The sequence below is a fragment of the Myxocyprinus asiaticus genome, chromosome 4, assembly GCF_019703515.2.
Source record: "Myxocyprinus asiaticus isolate MX2 ecotype Aquarium Trade chromosome 4, UBuf_Myxa_2, whole genome shotgun sequence".
Classification (NCBI taxonomy): Eukaryota; Metazoa; Chordata; class Actinopteri; order Cypriniformes; family Catostomidae; genus Myxocyprinus; species Myxocyprinus asiaticus.
Window position 1 is genome coordinate 14,184,941 of NC_059347.1, and position 19,137 is coordinate 14,204,077.

A 19,137-nucleotide genomic window follows, 5' to 3' on the forward strand; every position below is an offset into this window, starting at 1 on the left:
ATACAAATGTTACGATGTCTTCATCGCTGATGGTTTTGAATGTTCTATAGGAGATTTTAAAACTGTAATTGTAAATTTCTTTAAAAGCAAAAATAGATAAGACTGACAATAATAAGACTGAAATTATTACAAAGCAACGTTTGAGTTGAGTCTGTACCTAAAAATGAGATGTTAGGCAGTATTGCATCTTTTTCCATACAATGAAAGTTAATAGTGACTGAAGCTGTCATCCTGCCTGACTTTTACATAGAAGAAAGAAAAACATACAGGTTTGAAACAACACGAGGGTAAGTAAATGATGACAGAATTTTCATTTTGAGTGAACTATCCCTTTAAGCAGTTTGGGCTAAATGAATTGCAGACGTGTAAATGGGTGATTCTCACGAAACCTGTCAAGAAAATATCCTTGTCCTATTTTACTCCAAAATCAAAAGAAACAAGAAATTATATTTTGCAAATAGAAAATGAAACTTATTTTTTAAATTATGCCATTATCATGACAGTTGCGCACCCATTACCCCCCGATTCTCATTAACGCAACACAGAAAAAGATGGTCATAGTGATATTCTCATAACTGAAATGTAATATATACATACAGTATATATTATTTATATTATTAACAATACATTACTTAAATTGTAAAGAATTTATACATCATAGTATTACTCTGTTGGTACTGCCTTTAATTTTTGCTTATTCTAATTGAAAGATTCATAGTACAATAGCATAATTTTTACTATAATACAGTAATGCTGTGTTGGGGTAAAGTTATGTTCTGGAAGGCTAAAGACAGGAATAGATGAAAATGATGACGAAGATGATGTGGATCCCAAGTGCAGTTTAATCAGACTTAAAAATACAAAACAGATATCCAAACAATGAGTCTAAAAACAAAGTGAACAAAATACAGGGGTCACCAAACACCAGCATACAACGTTAACATCTGACAAAGACTGAATCAAACAGAAGGCATTAAATACACAAACAAGGGAAACCAGATAATAGACAACCAATGACAAAAAATAACTAATAAACAAGATAACAAGACTAATAAAGACAATGAAACAAGAACCAATGACAAGACATGACTAATGAACCAAAGACCAATCATAACAGGACACATGACACAACAGGATGATCAGATGACAAAGACAGGAACCAGGAAGATAAGACAAAATTAAAAATAAAGAACAAGACCAATAACATATGAAACCAGAATAACATGAACTGACATAACTAAAAGGAACATGGAAAAGCATGACTAGACACATTACACAGTCCCCCTCTTAAGGGTAGCTCCTGACGCCCAAAAAACAGACTAGAGCCAGACTTCTAGACAAAACCTGAATGTTATGCTGAATTTTCAGCAACCATGGAATCACAGGCAATAATGACAGTCCAGGCAACAGAAAGGGAAATGTCCCACCAGGTGACTGAACTGAGGTTATGTATCTAGAAAAAGACATCCAGACCAGGGCTTATGTCTGGGTGGAGGCTGGAAACCAAATGTAAGGCATGAACCAGAATGTCTTAATGACCTGAAAGGGTATGGTTTAGGACGAGGTCAAGATAAGGAGGCAGATGTAGCATGCGGTACTGGACAAGGTTGGTCAGGGGCATTTGGCGGATCAGTAAGACACACACACTGGAGAACAGACGAAGTAGCCTGAACAGGAGTGGTTTCAGGGGTCTCTTGGTCAGGAGCAGACTCAGAGGGAGCAGAGTCAGGAGTCTTTAGCCAGGATCAGCCATGGGGGACTTTGGGTCAGGAGGGGCCAAGACAGGGAGTTCATGAGTGGTAGGGACTGAGAACTTGGAGACATGACCGGCATAGACAAGGAACACACTTGAACTCTGAGAATGCAGACTCCAGAGACTCCAAGGGGTTAGACGGAGACTCAACAACAGAAGGGTCAGGTAGCTCAGGAGAGGCCACAGCAGCACGACCCTCAGGCTCATGCGGACCTGCAGACTCTGTGTCCATGGCCAATGTGGGTTCAGGCCTTGGGTTAAAAGTGGACTCTAAAAGCTCTGGGTCTGGAGCGGACTGTGAATGCCCAACAGTGGACACAGGATCTGAGATAAGAACATGGGGGACAAAGAAAGGCACAAACACTGGGACAGGCACAGGAACAAGGACAGGGACATGAACAGGAACCATAATAGGTACTGGGACAACTAATGGACAGGACGGAGCAGACTCAGACACAGGAGCAGAGTCAGATGGGGCAGACGTGGGCAGTAGAGCAGGGCCTGACAAGGCTTCTGGTGTTGCCTCTGGGAACAGGACAAGCTCGTCGACGGCCACAGGGAACAGGACAGGCTCGTCGACAGCCACAGGGAACAGGACAGTCTCGTTGATGGCCACAGGGAACTGGACAGGCTAAACGGCCTTAGGGAACTGGACAGACTCGATGACCTCAAACTGGACAGGCACATTGATGGCCGCTGTGGTCAAGAGCGCTGCCAGCGACTGGAGAACAGCATCTGTGGCTGTGAAAGCTGACAGGGGCAGGGGAATGGCTTCCATGGCCGTGAACGCTGGCAGCGGCAGGGGAACAGCCTCCGTGGCTGTGAAGGCTGACAGCGGCAGGAGAACGGCCTCCGTGGCTGTGGACGCTGGCAACAGCTGGGGAACAGCCTCCGTGGCTGGGAACGCTGGCACTGGGATGGACGAGGCTTCAGGCGCTGGCTCCGGGACAGACGAGGCTTCAGGTGCTGGCTCCGGGACGGACGAGGCTTCAGGCACTGGCTCTGGGACAGACGAGGCGTCAGGTGCTGGCTCCGGGATGGATGAGGCATCAGGCGCTGGCTCCAGGACGGACGAGGCATCAGGCGCTGGCTCCGGGACAGACTAGGCATCAGGCACTGGTCCCGGGAAGGACGAGGCTTCAGGTGCTGGCTCCGGGACGGACAAGGCATCAGGCACTGGCTCTGGGACAGACGAGGCGTCAGGTGCTGGCTCCGGGATGGATGAGGCATCAGGCGCTGGCTCCAGGACGGACGAGGCGTCAGGCTTGTCGACCATGGCTGGCGTGGGCGCTGACTCATCAACCGTGGCTGATGTGGGTGCTGACTCGTCAACCGTAGCAGGCATGGAAGTGGACTCTGACTTGGCGGCTGTCTGGCACCCAGGAACTTCAGAGAGTGGAGCTGGCTTCCTCTTACGTCTCCTATTTCTACTTGCCTTGGCAGCCTGTGTGGATGGTGGCAGTGGTGAGAGGCAAGTGCTAGAAATAACAAGCGTAGAAGGGCTGGACTCCTCAAGATGTAATGGATTTGCAATGGTTACAGGTGAAACACAATCAGCCGAGGGATCCGGTAAATAATCATCCTGTACCCCCAACTTGAACGTGGAGCCACTCAAACTCAAAGCATAGTCAATAAACTGAAACAGGCTCCACTTCACTGCACCTCCTGGTAAACTTGATTTCAGTGGTCCATTTAACCCATAACGGTAGAGGTCTTTAAGAGCAGCATCATTAAAGTTCACCTCGTTAGATAGTTCACAAAATTCCATTGTATAGTCCTCAGTGGATTCCTTTCCCTGGCGTAAATGCATTAGTTTAACTGCTGGGTTCATGTTGGCGGTCAGATGTTCTGTTATGTTCTGGCAGGCTATAAATAATATTGTATATGATTACAATCTTATGATGAATAAAATTATTTTTTTATTTTTTTATTTTTGTCCTGACGTTGTAAGCATGTAATTCTGGTTCTGTTCACCCCATCTCCCTCCAAATTGTCTTATTTATTTTATTCCACTAGAAAGCAGCAAGTACTAGAATTTTTTTTCCCTCTGTCACCTTCCATCACAAAATGCCTAAATATATGTAATGTAGGTGGTGCTATAACACATTTTAGCCCTTGCAGATGTGCTCATCCATAGACATTCAGTCTATTTTTCAGTTCATGCACCACCCCCATTTTTTCATCGAATATCTCAGCCTCCGAGTGGACTAGAAGCTCAATCTAGATGTCATTAGAAAGCTGAGATCCCCCCCTTTGTGGTGATGTATAAAATTTTATCATCGATAGTAAATAACATACTATTCAGAAGATTTGTTGAGCATGCTTTTCCTGTGGGGCCGCATATTTTGTTCTGGACATCTAAGATATAACATTGGATTATTCATACAAGCAAGCTCAGAGACAAATAAACAAAGGCTAATTTTTTAGGGAACTGCTTTAAAGGAATAGTTCACCCAAAAATGAAAATCTGCTGATAATTGACACCCTCAGGCCTTCCAAGATGTATCTGAGTTTCTCTCTTCATCAAAACTTAATTTAAGATTTTTAGGATTTCATTTCAGGCCCCCTCCTTCAAACAATGCAAGTGAATGTACTCCATTTTTGACGGTCCAAAATAATCCACACGACACCAGTCGACAAATAAAGTTCTTCTGAACGCAAACGATTGATTATTTTTAGAAACAAAACAATACTTATATACTTTTTAACTACAAATGTTCGCTTTCGTACACCTCTGTGACGCGTGCTCATGAGAGGGATGACGTAAGCTCGTTGGTAAGGTCACACGTCAGCAGGGTTGGGGAGTAATGAAATACATGTAACAGGAATACGTATTTAAAATACAAAATATAAGTAACTGTATTCCACTACAGTTACAATTTAAATCATTGGTATTTAGAATACAGTTACATTCAAAAAGTATTTTGATTACTGAAGAGATTACTTTGCATTTTATTGTCATTTGTTTCATTTAATATTTAGTCCTTTCAGATGGAAAACATTTATACATATAAATGATGCGATCCAAAGAGCATTTGAACAGCGGTGAAACACTTTCTTATGATGTGTTACATTCATACGAGCAGGCAGAGAAGTAAGTTTGAAGTACGTTTGGAGCAGAAGAAATAGAAATAAACCTTGTAAATTGTCAGCTTTACTCTAAGATAAAATGCTATTTCTAGTAAGACCTTTAATATTAGGGCAAACATCGTATTCTTGATAATAATTTTTGTATTGTTTTCCTGTAAAAATATCTAAAAATCCTTAAAACAAGATCAGTTAGATAAGATATTTAGGTTTTTCAGAGAATGTATTTTTAACATGTGTATTTTGTCATACTGTGCTGGCAGAGTTTTTATAGTCAAAACAAGTGAAAAAATCTACCAGTGCTGAAGAAGTAATCCAAAGTATTTAGAATACTTTATTGACCTTGAGTAATCTAACGAAATATGTTACAAATTACATTTTTCAGAATGTATTCTGTAATCTGTAGTGGAATAAATTTCAAAAGATTTAAATGTCTTGTTATTTTTCTAAGAAGTTAAGTTTGTACTTTCTCAGGCTGTGATTGAACACCAAATATCAGTGTCATTGTTTTTCTGTAATGCTCATTTCTCTTTTGGCAATAATTTTGTTTATAGTGTTAACTGTGCTAAGAGGTTTCATAAATACATATGCAAACACATCATGGAGTCATGGAGGACGCTTTTGATCATTTCTTTAGTTCTGATCAGCCTAACCACACCTGTTACTGATGTTTGTGTATGCTGCTGTTACTAGGGATATTTCTGAAGTGGTCTGAAGTGGCTCTCAAATCTCTTTCAAGCCTTTTTTAACCTTTGAAAACAGTCAGGCACATCTACATTCTCCTGCCTCGAAAACAATGTGTTGGAACCAGTATTTGTACATTGATTTTGTATTTTGCAACTAAACGCCTCTATGATGACATTTCATCAGGACAGTTCATTGCTTGCCAGAGCACAACTCATTCAGGAACAAGGTGAAAAAATAACTACATGCATGTGAGTTCTTGTTTGCATTGTGATCAAAGAGGAACTATGGTAAAAACAGTAACAATGTCCACAAGCACATATGCATATTAGTACTTGACATATATTCAGCAACCATATATATATATATATATATATATATATATATATATATATATATATATATATATATATATATATATATATATATATAGTTGCAATCAAAATTATTCAACCCCCCTGACCAGCAATACATTCTAGTGATGTGAATTAAAACACTTCAACTAAAACCTCAGTAAACAGTCAAAATAAGTTTTTAATACACATTTGAGTGATTTTGAGAACAAAGAGTTCAGTTTACCCAAATTTTAAAATAAAAAATAACTAATTCTCTCCACAAATGTCATGTCAAAAATATTCAACTCCCAAAATCAATCATTTGTGGAGCATCCTTTATCCTTAATAACAGCAAAATGTTTCAGGTAAGTGTTCTCAGGCTTCGGACACCTATCTATTAAAAATTTTACACATTTCTCATGAGCAAAAGCTTCCAGCTCATTGACATTCTTTAGTTTCTGTGCTGCCACTGCTTCCTTGAAATCCCAACAAAGGTTTGCAATGGGATTTTAATGATGGCCATTTAAGGACATTCCACAACCTATCCCTGAACCAGATTTTGGACAACTTGGATGTATCCTTGATGTTATTGTCTTGCTGGAAAGTCCAGTGATCACTGAGCTTCAATTTACACACTGAAGTCATCACATTTTTCATGCCAAAATGGCCTGATACCTGAAAGAATCCATGTCGTCAGTCACATAGTCAGGATAGCCATTTCCTGCAGCCGCAAAACACCCCCATAACAGGACTGACCCACCTCCATGCTTGACTGTGGGGATGGTGTCGTTCTTGTCATCACCATGTCATCTTACTCCAGACGTACTGCTGACCCATGGGTCTAAAACTCATTTTCAGTTTAGTGTCATACGTCTATAAAACCTTCTTCTAGGACTCCACAGGTCTTTCCTAATTACTTCTTGAATATTCAAGTCAACATTTCCCTTGGTGAAGTTTTGCTTTCTTCCACACCCCAAGAAGGTTGCTGTTGTACCATATTTAAAAAATGCATGAATGGTGCTGCCAACTTTGTCTGCTGGAAATTGAATTGCCTTGGAAATGTACTTTTAAATATGTAGCTTTACATATTTAAGAAACAGCTACATGCAATAGGGGTTGAATAATTATGACATTTAAAAAATCCTGCTATTTAGAAATATTAGGTTATATATTCACACTATGACTTTGAATGTGTCACTCAACTGATATAGATGTAAAACTGAAAAATTCTGGGTCATCAGAAAAGCTTACATTTGTAAATCATTACTGTCTTGGGGGGTTGAATAATTTCGATTGCAACTGTGTATATATATATATATATATATATATATAGGTTAATATTTATGGATACAGTGGCCCAAAAGAGTATTTGGACTCTTAAGTCACATTTGAAAAAAATCTGAAACTACTACTCAGAACCTTAGCAACCAAAATAATGCCATTTCAACACTTTAGTGCAATGGCAGTGAGTTTTGCGTGGGCAAGCACCACTCACATTTTCTTAAAAAAATGTCAGTAGTTTTAAATGTCTTGTTATTTTTCTAAGAAGTTAAGTTTATATATATATATATATACAGTATATATTTTCAACATCAAGATTTTAGGTTAATATTTATGGATACAGTGGCCCAAAAGAGTATTTGGACTCTTAAGTCACACTTGAAAAAATCTGAATGTCATTGTATTAGACAACAAAACATCAACCCAAGTGGGGTTTGCAAAAAATATGATGCAAGATGTTTTCTCAGAACTAACTTCACTTTCCAATGACATTTTTGCACATACTTTTAACCAACTGGTCCAAAGTTCAGTTTTTGTTTAGAATTTTTAGTGGATGTATTAAGTCAGTTCCCCTCAAGTTCTCACAGGTGTAACTACAGGTGCAGTTCATCGCTTTAACAATAGACATGTTCCACAACCAGAAAGTGACAACTGAGTTTTTGCTATATTTCTTTAAAATAAATATCACTTGGTTTGATATTTTGTTACATTTTGCAAGACGTTCATACATTTTTAAGTGGCTTAAAAGTGTCCAATTACATGTTGGCTATAGGTGCTGTAAATAGTCACTTTTTTTTTTCTTCTTTTTTGTTTTTACTTTTCTTTTGAAATTGGCTTGTGGCATGAGTCACGTGACAATTTCCTTTTCTAAAAGCACAAATATTTTATTTAGTGTCTCAATTAATATGAATATATATAAACTGCATATAAAATAAAAGTACAAGATTTAAACAAATGTTTTATAATAGCTGTAGACTGAGTACACTGCAGGTCACCATTGTCACTGCTTGATGCGTCTTCATATATGTTATTACAATATATTCCAAGAACTTCTGTGGCATTAAGAAAGAGTTTGTAATTGCATTTTATGGGATGATTTACTGTATATCCCCGGTATTTGATGACGTAAAGCTAACATTTTTAGCAAAAAATTTTCTAGAACTGTTTCAACAACAACACAACCCAAAGCAATAGATTTTCAGTATAATAGCAGTTCATCTCCTCCCTAAACACCCTTTCTAAATAGTTTTGTGTACCAATGTCAGTTCTGTTAATGTTTAGCAGGGGAAAACAAACCCTTCAGTTGAACCAAGGTTGTAGACATGAAGTGTACTCTGAAGGGATGTAATGTTTGTATAAAGAGTATGCATTTGGTTGCATAACAGCATCTATAGACTTGTTAGAATTTGCTTCAAAAGCACCTGCTTTGGTTCTTCATTTGATGAAATTTCTTTCGACATATAATTTATTTGTCCTACTTCTTTAGAATTTTTTTGGGAACTTTCATTCTGTAATAATTGAAAACTCACCGTAACATTCCTGAACTAATTCTCACCACCCTCCTCCCCCATCAGACACACTCCTTGTGGTTTCAGCCATGCCTGAATGCCCAAGGGGGGTCACATGCACACAGCCTGCTGTGTTTAAACAAGACTCACAGTCAGCTGGCTAGCCACCTCCTCCTCTTCCTTCCAACCTGGCGCACAGGTTTGTCTCACCTTCTTTTAGAAACACAGAAGACCAGAATGCACATGAGGCAACAGTGTGCAGCTGTTTCAAGAGCTTCAAGTGGATTCTCACTAAACAAATGACCATCAGGCCTCCACCGGTAAGCAATTTGTCTTTTTCAGTCTCACTGGTGCAAGTTCATTATGATTGGTTTTGTTAGTCTAGAAATGATTTGGTCAAGATATAAACTCTTGAATGTCTTGTATTACAGAGACATACTGTTATTCAGCATAGTTTGTTTAGGGGTTTTTTCAAAATCCCTGAGACCAAAAATACCTAACATTAACTCCTCGTTGCGCTTTCAAGTTACATCCACCAAACTTGGTACAGATATTCAGACTGTTCTAGAATAGTGTACTATGTCTTTTCTAACTGATCAGACCAGAGATTATTTAGCAGAGATGGGCCACTTCTATTAAAATGAATGGGAGAAATTGGAACGCCCATCCAATGAGCTCTGAGCTCTGAGGAAGTCCCGCCGTACAGTTAAAAGAGCCTGTCAATCAACTCTAGAACGTGCGTGCGCATTAGCTATACAAGACGGGAAAATTGTGTTTTCTAGCGTGATATGAGGTAAAGAAGCACAATTCATGATACCAGTATTGTCAGATTTTATTACTGATTTGAAATATGTTCTTTGATCATAATCTTGACAAACCGTTTTTGAGATTTTGGTCTTTCTCCATTCAAGTAGATAGGAGCTGCGTTGGCATGACCGGAAATAGCCTAACCCTCCCGAGAGCTTTCCAAAGATGGCTGACAGTGGACTGACTTGCTAGAAAGACTTTGATCAGACTCACTGTTTTCACACAGCAGACTTCCCATAGACTTACATTCACAGAATGTTCAAATGGGCCAACGGAATTCTCGTAAACAAATTGAAATGTAAACAAACCCACAAAAGGCCTGCTTTGAAAAATGAAGAAATACAAAAGAAGTTACAAAAAGAATAAATAAATAAATAAATAAATAAACTTCTCATGAAGTTGGTTTAGACAATGCAAAAAGTGTGCAGAACTGTAATCTAGGCAAAGGTTGGCTACTTTGAAGAAGCTAAAATATAAGATTTGTTTTGATTTGTTTAACATTATTTGGTCACACTATAATTCCCACAGTTAACTTAACTATTTCAGATCATTTTGATGACTACTATTATTGTGAAATGTAAAAAATAGTAATAATAAGAATGAAAAAAGTGTGTCCAAACTTAATAGTGTACTCTAAATCATTTTACTTATGAATGTTAAAGGGAAAGTTCGCCCAAAAGTGAACCTTCATGTTCAATTTCATGTTGTTCCAAACCCATATGACTTTTTTTCTTTCATGGAATACAAAAGGAGCATGTTAAGCGCCATCCAGACTAATACATTTTCATGTGAAAACGCATTTATTTAGCTACGGTTACGCCTCTCATCCACACAAGATCAGTGTTTTCCTCCACCGAAAACTAAGTGTTTAGAAAATATTCTCCATAACCACATTCTTTGGAAAGCTGAACATTGAGTTTTTAAACAGAAACCGATAAGTTTGGATTTTTGCCTTATAGAGACTGACAGGCTGAGTCTCCATTCCCTTTCATGGTATAGAAAAAAAAGCAGCATACATTGTTTTGGCGAACTATCCCTTTAAATTTGTGATAATAAAATTTAGTTGTATAATGCCTTGTCAAGCTATCTCTCTTGTGACATGTTTGAGACAATAATTTCAATTTTTTTTCCTTAGGCATATTTGAGGAAATTCTGATATTTTGGATCAGTAGTGCTCCAAATCCAGTTTTAACTGACTGAAACAGGAACTGTTATCCCAAAACTAGGAGGAGAGCCTTGATTTCTTCATTCTTGATTTGCTTCTCCATCCTAAGCTTCTCTACCATGAATATCTCTCTTGAAAACCCGTATGGTGACGTCACCATCCCCCGTGCCAAGCTGCATACTCCGGGTGACTCGAGCACCATCATCATGAACCCCATGGCCTTAGAGAGCACCTACAACCATAACTCTTCCAAAAACCCTTACGGCAACTTCATAACAGGGGACAACAACCCCACAAGTGTGCCGGTTTACGGATATGCCAAGAACGGCACCCAGAACCCTCCTCCTTACAACAGCCAGGGAGGATACACAGTGAAGGAAGATGAAGAGCAGGTGGGACGCTGTTACGCCTGTTGCTGCCGCTGCCGAAGGAAGAAATGAGAACAAACGTGCCTTTAGGAGCAGAGGATTATAGGTGTACAAAATGAAAGAGATGCGGGAGACAGAGTAAGAATCACAATTCTGTCTCCCATACTTCCTTCTCTTGGAAGCCAAATCTCAATCTCAAATACAATGATAAAACGACTGGATTTTAGGGCACCAATGACTATTACATACAGTATGATCCAGGGATACTTTGATGCTTGCCTAAGGATTGCACATTAAAAGCTGACCTCCTGTGACTACACTGAAACTCTTAAATATTTACATTTGGATTTGTATGTCAAACATTGCTTTTGTTAATAAGACACAATTACGTTTTGCTGTATTTCTTTTGTTGAACCACCAAAGCAGCCTTATCTTTGTGTGTCTGATACAATAGCTTTGATTATGTGCTCATAATGGCAAACAAAATAAGGCAAAGGCATGCTCAGATGGTTATGTGGTAGTGATGACATTTTTGCAACATGATATTACACTGTTTATTAAATGCATCGCAGCAGTTCCAAGGTGAAATGTCCACTGTGTGGCGCTAAAAGTGAGTTAAACAGATGAGGTTTTTAAGGTTAATGCTCTATTGAGTTTTAAATCAACAAAACCTACTGTACCTCCCCACCCTAAACTGCAATCAAATGTGAGATGAAAAACAACTGGTGGAGCAAAAAATTATTTTGAGGTACTTTTACAACTCATTTGTCAATTCATGTGCTCTTCAGGACTTGTACCCTAGTCAGCTGCATTGCAAGTGCAACACTTTATCAGTTGAGCTACCAGACAATTAGACCACATTAGAACAAGCTTGTAAATGTAGTTGGTTCTGCAATGCAAACGTTAAAATTGATCACATTACAAGTCATGCGCTATAGTACAAGAGTTCAGTTGTCATAAGATAGCATTGTGTGAGTGTGTTTTTTGTATTGATAATCTGCCGTTTTACTCATGATTTGTATGAAAGTGAATAAAAGTCATTGCTGTTTTAGCGCCTCTCATGTTCATTTCACCAGGAAACTGACGCGATAATTACAACGAGCCACGTAAAATATTTTTGTGCTAAAATGTAGGATAAGTAATGTGATTCTATGACACCAGGTTGTTAATTTTTAGTGTCAGTTCCACATACTTGTTCTGGGACTATACACATTTACAATGTTATTTCAACCTCTGCTTTCAAAGGGTCCCTATGGATTACAATGCACGTTCTTACACCAACTATGCTTAATAAGCTGACAATGTGTGTCATCATGTAAATGCATTAAACAATGTAACTTTATCGGTGTAAGGTCATAAACGGCTTAAGAATAAACCGATTGACGTGGGTAGATTTTTGCCCATTATGTCGATTTTGCGTTGCATGTCAACATCATAACCGCCATTCTTAAAAGATTATCCAATGTGCACACCTATTCATGGTTTGATGTCAAAAGCAGAGAACAACATGATTATTTCGAATGTTATGTAAACTCAAAAAGATTTCTTGCTTTGTCAAATTGTTTAAATAAGCTGATTTTCGGGAGTAATCAGCGTATTGGTGTGCATGTAAAAGGGCCCTATCTGATTTTAATGGTCCACACTTGAGGTCAGCTGTCTTTATTTTACATTTTGTCTGGGCGAGCTCCACCAAGTTTCTATTGATCAAAGTGATCAAGACTGTGAGCCACACCCGAACATGCCGTCAGACCCAGGAGAGTGAAACTAGCAGAAGAACCCTCATTCTTTTGCAAAGGGAAACACAAAGGAACATTGTAAACATTTCTCTGCAGAATGAGTGTTGTGATATCCTAGTTTCTATTGAACAAGCTATTCTGATTGCTCTGAATATACAGCTGGCACATAGCAGCCAGGATTTTTAAAGCTGCCAAAGTCACAACTGAATTTGACCTTAAAGAGATAGTTCACCCCAAACTGATGTTGTTTCAAACCTATATGAGTGAATAATGATTGAGACGGAACATTCTGCCAAACATTTAAAGTCATATGGGTTTGGAACAACATGAGGCTAAGTAAAAGATGACATAATTTTCATTTTGGATTAACTATTCCTTATAAAATAAAATAACACATTTATAGCACAAATTGTATTTTATGATAAGCAATAAGATATGTATGATGAAGTGTCATTAAGTAGTATTAAGTAGATATATTTAATCAAATGGGGCATGTACAGTTGTGTATGTGAGCAAGACTTCTGTATATATGAGAATATGCCAACCAAAATGTTTTGAATGTTTGTATAAGTTACACATGAGTGATCTGATATATCTCAACTATTTTTTTTTTTGTAAACATAAAATAGCTTTTGTCTCTGTAAACAGTCTTCAACTCACTGTACTGAAATTACATATAGCTCTACACCTAGTTTCCAACAAGCTGACTCAGTCAGTCTCGGTGATGACAAATTCTTTCTATATGAGTAAAGGCAGACCGTCCCATGATATCAGCAGCTCAACCGGTTTGGGACGCAGCGCTTTAGTAGAGCAAGGGTGCAGCTATAGATCACCACAGTTCCTGGAACAACACAGAACAAGACATGTGGAGGCTAGACCAGCCGGTTTAAAGGTGTAAAGAAAGTTATGTAACCTGGAATTTGCTGCTCAGCCTTTTTACACTAAAATATATCCAGTATGTATACTTAACATAACTTTAAATGTTTATGAAACTTTGCAGTATATAACGTCCAGTTTTCACATAAAATGCAAAATGCACAAGCATTCTCCTGGTGTCACTGTTTGTATAGAAATAATGTAATGTTCTGCCAAGCATAAGGAGGGATAACTCAACATTAGACTGAAACAAAAATGTTATTCCTTTAAATGGCAAAAGAGAAAATGATGAGAGTTTCAGAGAAAAATGATAACTGTATAAGTTAAAGGGATAGTTCACCCAAAAATGAACATTCTCTCATTTACTCACCCTCATGCCATCCCATATGTGTATGACTTACTTTCATCTGCTGAACACACACAAAGATTTTAGAAAAATATTTCAGCTCTGTAGGTCCATAAAATGCAAGCGAATTGTGACCAGAACTTTGAAGCTCAAAAAAGCACATAAAGGCAGCATAAAAGTAATCCATAAGACTCCAGTTGTTTAATCCATGTCTTTAGAAATTATATGATAGGTGTGGGTGAGAAACAGATCAATATTTAATTCCTTTGTTTTACTATAAATCTCCACCTTTGACCAGCCCCGACCAGTAGGTGGTGATGTGCACAAAGAATGTGAATTGACAAAAAACAATAGAAGAATGTGGAAGTGAAAGTGGAGATTAAAAAACATAAAAAAAAAAAAAGGACTTAAATATTGATCTGTTTCTCATCCACACCTATTATATTGGTTCTGAAGACATGGATTAAACCACTGGAGTCATATGTATTATTTTATGCTGCCTTTATGTCCTTTTTGGAGCTTCAAAATTCTGGCCACCATTCACTTTGCATTGTGAGAACCTACAGAGCTGAAATATTCTTCTAAAAATCTTCCATTTGTGTTCAGCAGATGAAAGAAAGTCATACACATCTGGGATGGCATGAGGGTGAGTAAATGTTGAGATAATTTTTATTTTTGGGTGAACTATTTCTTCAACATTTTAAAAGTATTAAGAATTAATACTGGTATTTCTGATTATCTATTGTCTTCAGAGCTTTAAAAAAATATCCATGTATATATATATATACACACACACACACACACACACACACACACACACACACACACACACACACACACTGGTGGCCAAAAGTTTGGAGTAATGTACAGATTTTGCTCTTATGGAAAGAAATTGGTACTTTTATTCACCAAAGTGGCATTCAACTGATCACAGTATATAGTCAGGACATTAATAATGTGAAAAATTACTATTACAATTTGAAAATAATGTTCAGAACTTCTTAAATTTCTTCAAAGAGTTCTCATCAAAAAATCCTCCACATGCAGCAATGACAGCTTTGCAGATCCTTGTTATTCTAGCTGTCAGTTTGTTCAGATACTCAGGTGACATTTCACCCCACACTTCCTGTAGCACTTGCCATAGATGTGGCTGTCTTGTCGGGCACTTCTCACACACCTTACAGTCTAGCTGATCCCACAAAAGCTCAATGGGGTTAAGATCCATAACACTCTTTTCCAATTATCTGTTGTCCAATGTCTGTGTTTCTTTGCCCACTCTAACCTTTTCTTTTTGTTTTTCTGTTTCAAAAGTGTCTTTTTCTTTGCAATTCTTCCCATAAGGCCTGCACCCCTGAGTCTTCTCTTTACTGTTGTACATGAAACTGGTGTTGAGCGGGTAGAATTCAATGAAGCTGTCAGCTGAGGACATGTGAGGTGTCTGTTTCTCAAACTAGAGACTCTGAGGTACTTATCCTCTTGTTTAGTTGTACATCTGGTCTTCCACATCTCTTTCTGTCCTTGTTAGAGCCAGTTGTCCTTTGTCTTTGAAGACTGTAGTGTATACCTTTGTATGAAATCTTCAGTTTTTTGGCAATTTCAAGCATTGTATAGCCTTCATTCCTCAAAACAATGATTGACTGATGAGTTTCTAGAGAAATCTGTTTCTTTTTTGTCATTTTTGACCTAATATTGACCTTAAGACATGCCAGTCTATTGCATACTGTGGCAACTCAAAAACAAACACAAAGACAATGTTAAGCTTCATTTAATGAACCAAATAGCTTTCAGCTGTTTGATATAATGGCAAGTGATTTTCTAGTAACAAATTAGCAATTTAGCATGATTACTCAAGGATAAGGTGTTGGACTGATGGCTGCTGGAAATGGGGCCTGTCTAGATTTGATCAAAAATGACTTTTTTTAAAATAGTGATGGTGCTGTTTTTTTTACATCAGTAATGTCCTGACTATACTTTGTGATCAGTTGAATGCCACTTTGGTGAATTAAAGTACCAATTTCCTTCCAAAACAGCAAAATCAGTACATTATTCCAAACTTTTGGCCTCCAGTGTGTGTGTGTGTGTGTATGTATGTATGTGTGTATATATATATATATATATATATATATATATATATATATATATATATATATATATATGAAATCAGTTTTACTTAAAACATTTCTGTTGAAAGGTTTGGTATAAATATATACATGTTTTGTAAAAGTATCAACTCCACAGTGTGTCTGGTGCCAGGAGGGTTCCCTTGTCCAGGAAGCCATTCAACTGTAGCCTTAAAATCCAATAATACCACACTCAGGTTATTTGGGGGAGAAAGCATTGCTGTCTGTAATTTGCACAGCAAAACAAACAAAATTAGAAAATTTAAAGTTATGCAAGTGAAAGTGAGTGAATTTTCTTTAAAGCACAGCACAATATGTAAGTCAACATACCTTGAGAATATACATATATTATTTTGTACATACACTTACCTCTTCTCACATTACTTTTCACTTATCTGTATATCCTACACATTCTGTCTGTGTCTTATTGTGTATTTCTATATATTTTATCTATATTTCTATTATTTGTCTTGTTTGTAATATTACTTGTGCTCTGTGTCACCAAGACATATTCCTTGTGCGTTCTTGGCAATAAAGCTCATTTTGAGAGTTCATCCAAGTTTGAAACTTTTTCGTAATTACATCCATATTTAGCCTATGTCAATCCCACTCGATCGAGACAGCACTGACTTTGGTTAAAATAATTAATCAGACACATGAGTTTGAGACTCTCTCTGGACATTGATATCACTATGACATTGTCGGTGCGGAACGCTTATGATTATGCCATATAGGCAAGGGCGTAGATTTGGCTTGAACATTGGGGGGTGAGTTGTACTTGCTTGTTTTGATAATAAGGGGGGTTACCTCGCCCCCATCCCCCCTGGAATCTACGCCCCTGCATAAAGATCCAAACGTTTCATTTTCATTTTGCTGTGTTAGGAAAGACAGCGCTTATTACTTATTCAGCTTGATCTTATGCCAATAAAATCACTCATATATGCCTCCTCTACTGTTGATGCTATGATAGAGGGGATATTGGGGTTTTAATTAGCTGTGAAACAATCCAATTGAATTAACTTATTTTGCCTGTAACATCTGCAAAACAAAGCCTGCTGCAAGCATGATGCACATATTTAGAAGTGTGATTCCAATGCTGTGTTCATTTATTCAGCTGGCTGACAAAACTAAAATCAGTTCTACATTTTTCTGTAATGCATGCAACTCGAAAAGGGCTGTATGATGGATTCTCGCTTTTCTCTCAATTCACTGTCACGCAAGGACACATAAAATGAACATCTCCCTTGCAACCTCTCTGCGCCCCCTAGAGTGAGAAGCACTGTATTAAAATATCCTCTCTTGAGAACCACCCACTCATTAACATTCAAATGTTGAAATGCAAAAATGAAAATTGAAAAATAAAATTAAAACTTAAGACTTTTGCATTTGAATTTAAATTCTGTCACTATTATTGCACGAGCATTAAAAAAAAGCTTTGTAAAAACTGTATTATTCATATTTGCCTTTTCATTGTGAAATTGGTCTTGCCTCGAGATTGTAGAGAAAATTAAATGTCAAATCAATTTTATTTTATTTTTTAATTTGACAGGGATGATACATTGTTATAGTGAAAACTAAAAACCAAATCATTTAATTTTATTTTTAATGTTGGCACATGTTTTGCAGACACTTTAATAATGAAATAGTTAATCAGGTTTTCATTTTAATTTTTTAGCCTTTTATTAATTTATTTAAAATTGTTAGAATATCCCTTCCATAGGTTAGAATCAGAATGAGCTTTATTGCCAAGTATGCTTACACAAGGAATTTGTCTTGGTGACAGAAGCGTCCAGTGCAAAGAGAATACAAAAAATATACAACATATACATACAAACATTTGAAATATACATAAAAACATATATATGTAAACAGTGAAATAAGAATAAAAATAAGATACAACAGACAGAGGAAACTACAGTAGGGCAATAATAATGTTGTTCAAATATGCTATGTGCAAGGTGATTTAATATATTATGCAGAAGAGGTAGGATATGTCAAATAAATATAAATGGAATATAAATATGAATGAATAGTTGAATATGCATATGATTGTATTGCCACAATGTAGAGTAATGGGGGCAATTTTAACTGTTCATGAGGTGGATGGCCGGAGGGAAAAAACTGTTCCTGTGCCTAATGGTTCAGGTGCTCAGTGCTCTGTAGCGCCAGCCAGAGGGCAACAGTTCAAAAAGGTAGTGTGCTGTGTGAATGGGGTCAAGAGGGATTTTACCAGCCCTTTTCCTCACTCTGGAGGTGTACTTGGCTGACTTGGTAGCTGACCCAAACCAACAGTTATAGAAGTGCAGAGGACAGACTCAATGACCGCTGAGTAGAACTGTATCAGCAGCGCCTGTGGCAGGTTGATCTTCCTCAACTAGTGAAGGAAGTACAACCTCTGCTGGGCCTTTCTCACAATGGAGTCAATGTGGGTCTCCCACTTCAGGTTCTGTGAGATGGTAGTGCCCAGGAACGTGAATGACTCCACTGATGCCACAGTGCTGTTTAGAATGGTGAGGGGGGTCAGTGTTGGGGTGTTTCTCCTAAAGTCCACTGTCATTTCTACTGTTGAGCGTGTTCAGCTCCTGGTGGCACCAGTAAGCCAGATATTCAACTTCCCTTCTGTAAGCAGACTCGTCATCATCTTGGATGAGGCTGATGACAGTGGTGTCATCTACAAACTTCAGGAGCTTGACAGAGGTGTCCTTGGCAGTGCAGTCGTTTGTGTACAGGGAGAAGAGTAGTGGGAAGGACACACATCTCTGGGGGGCACCAGTGCTGATTGTATATGTGCTGGAGGTGAATTTTCCCAGTCTCAGCAACTGCTGCCTGTCCGTCAGAAAGCTGGTGAGGTGGGAACTGAGAGCTGGGTTAATTTATTCCATAGGAGAGCAGGGATGATGGAGTTGAAAGCTGAACTGAAGTCCACAAAAAGGATCCTTGCATATGTCCCTGGTCTATCTAAATGTTGCAGTATGTAATGCAGTCCCATATTGACTGCATCATCCACCGACCTGTTAGCTTGACAGGCAAACTACAGGGGATCCAGAAAGGGTCCAGTGATGTCCTTCAGG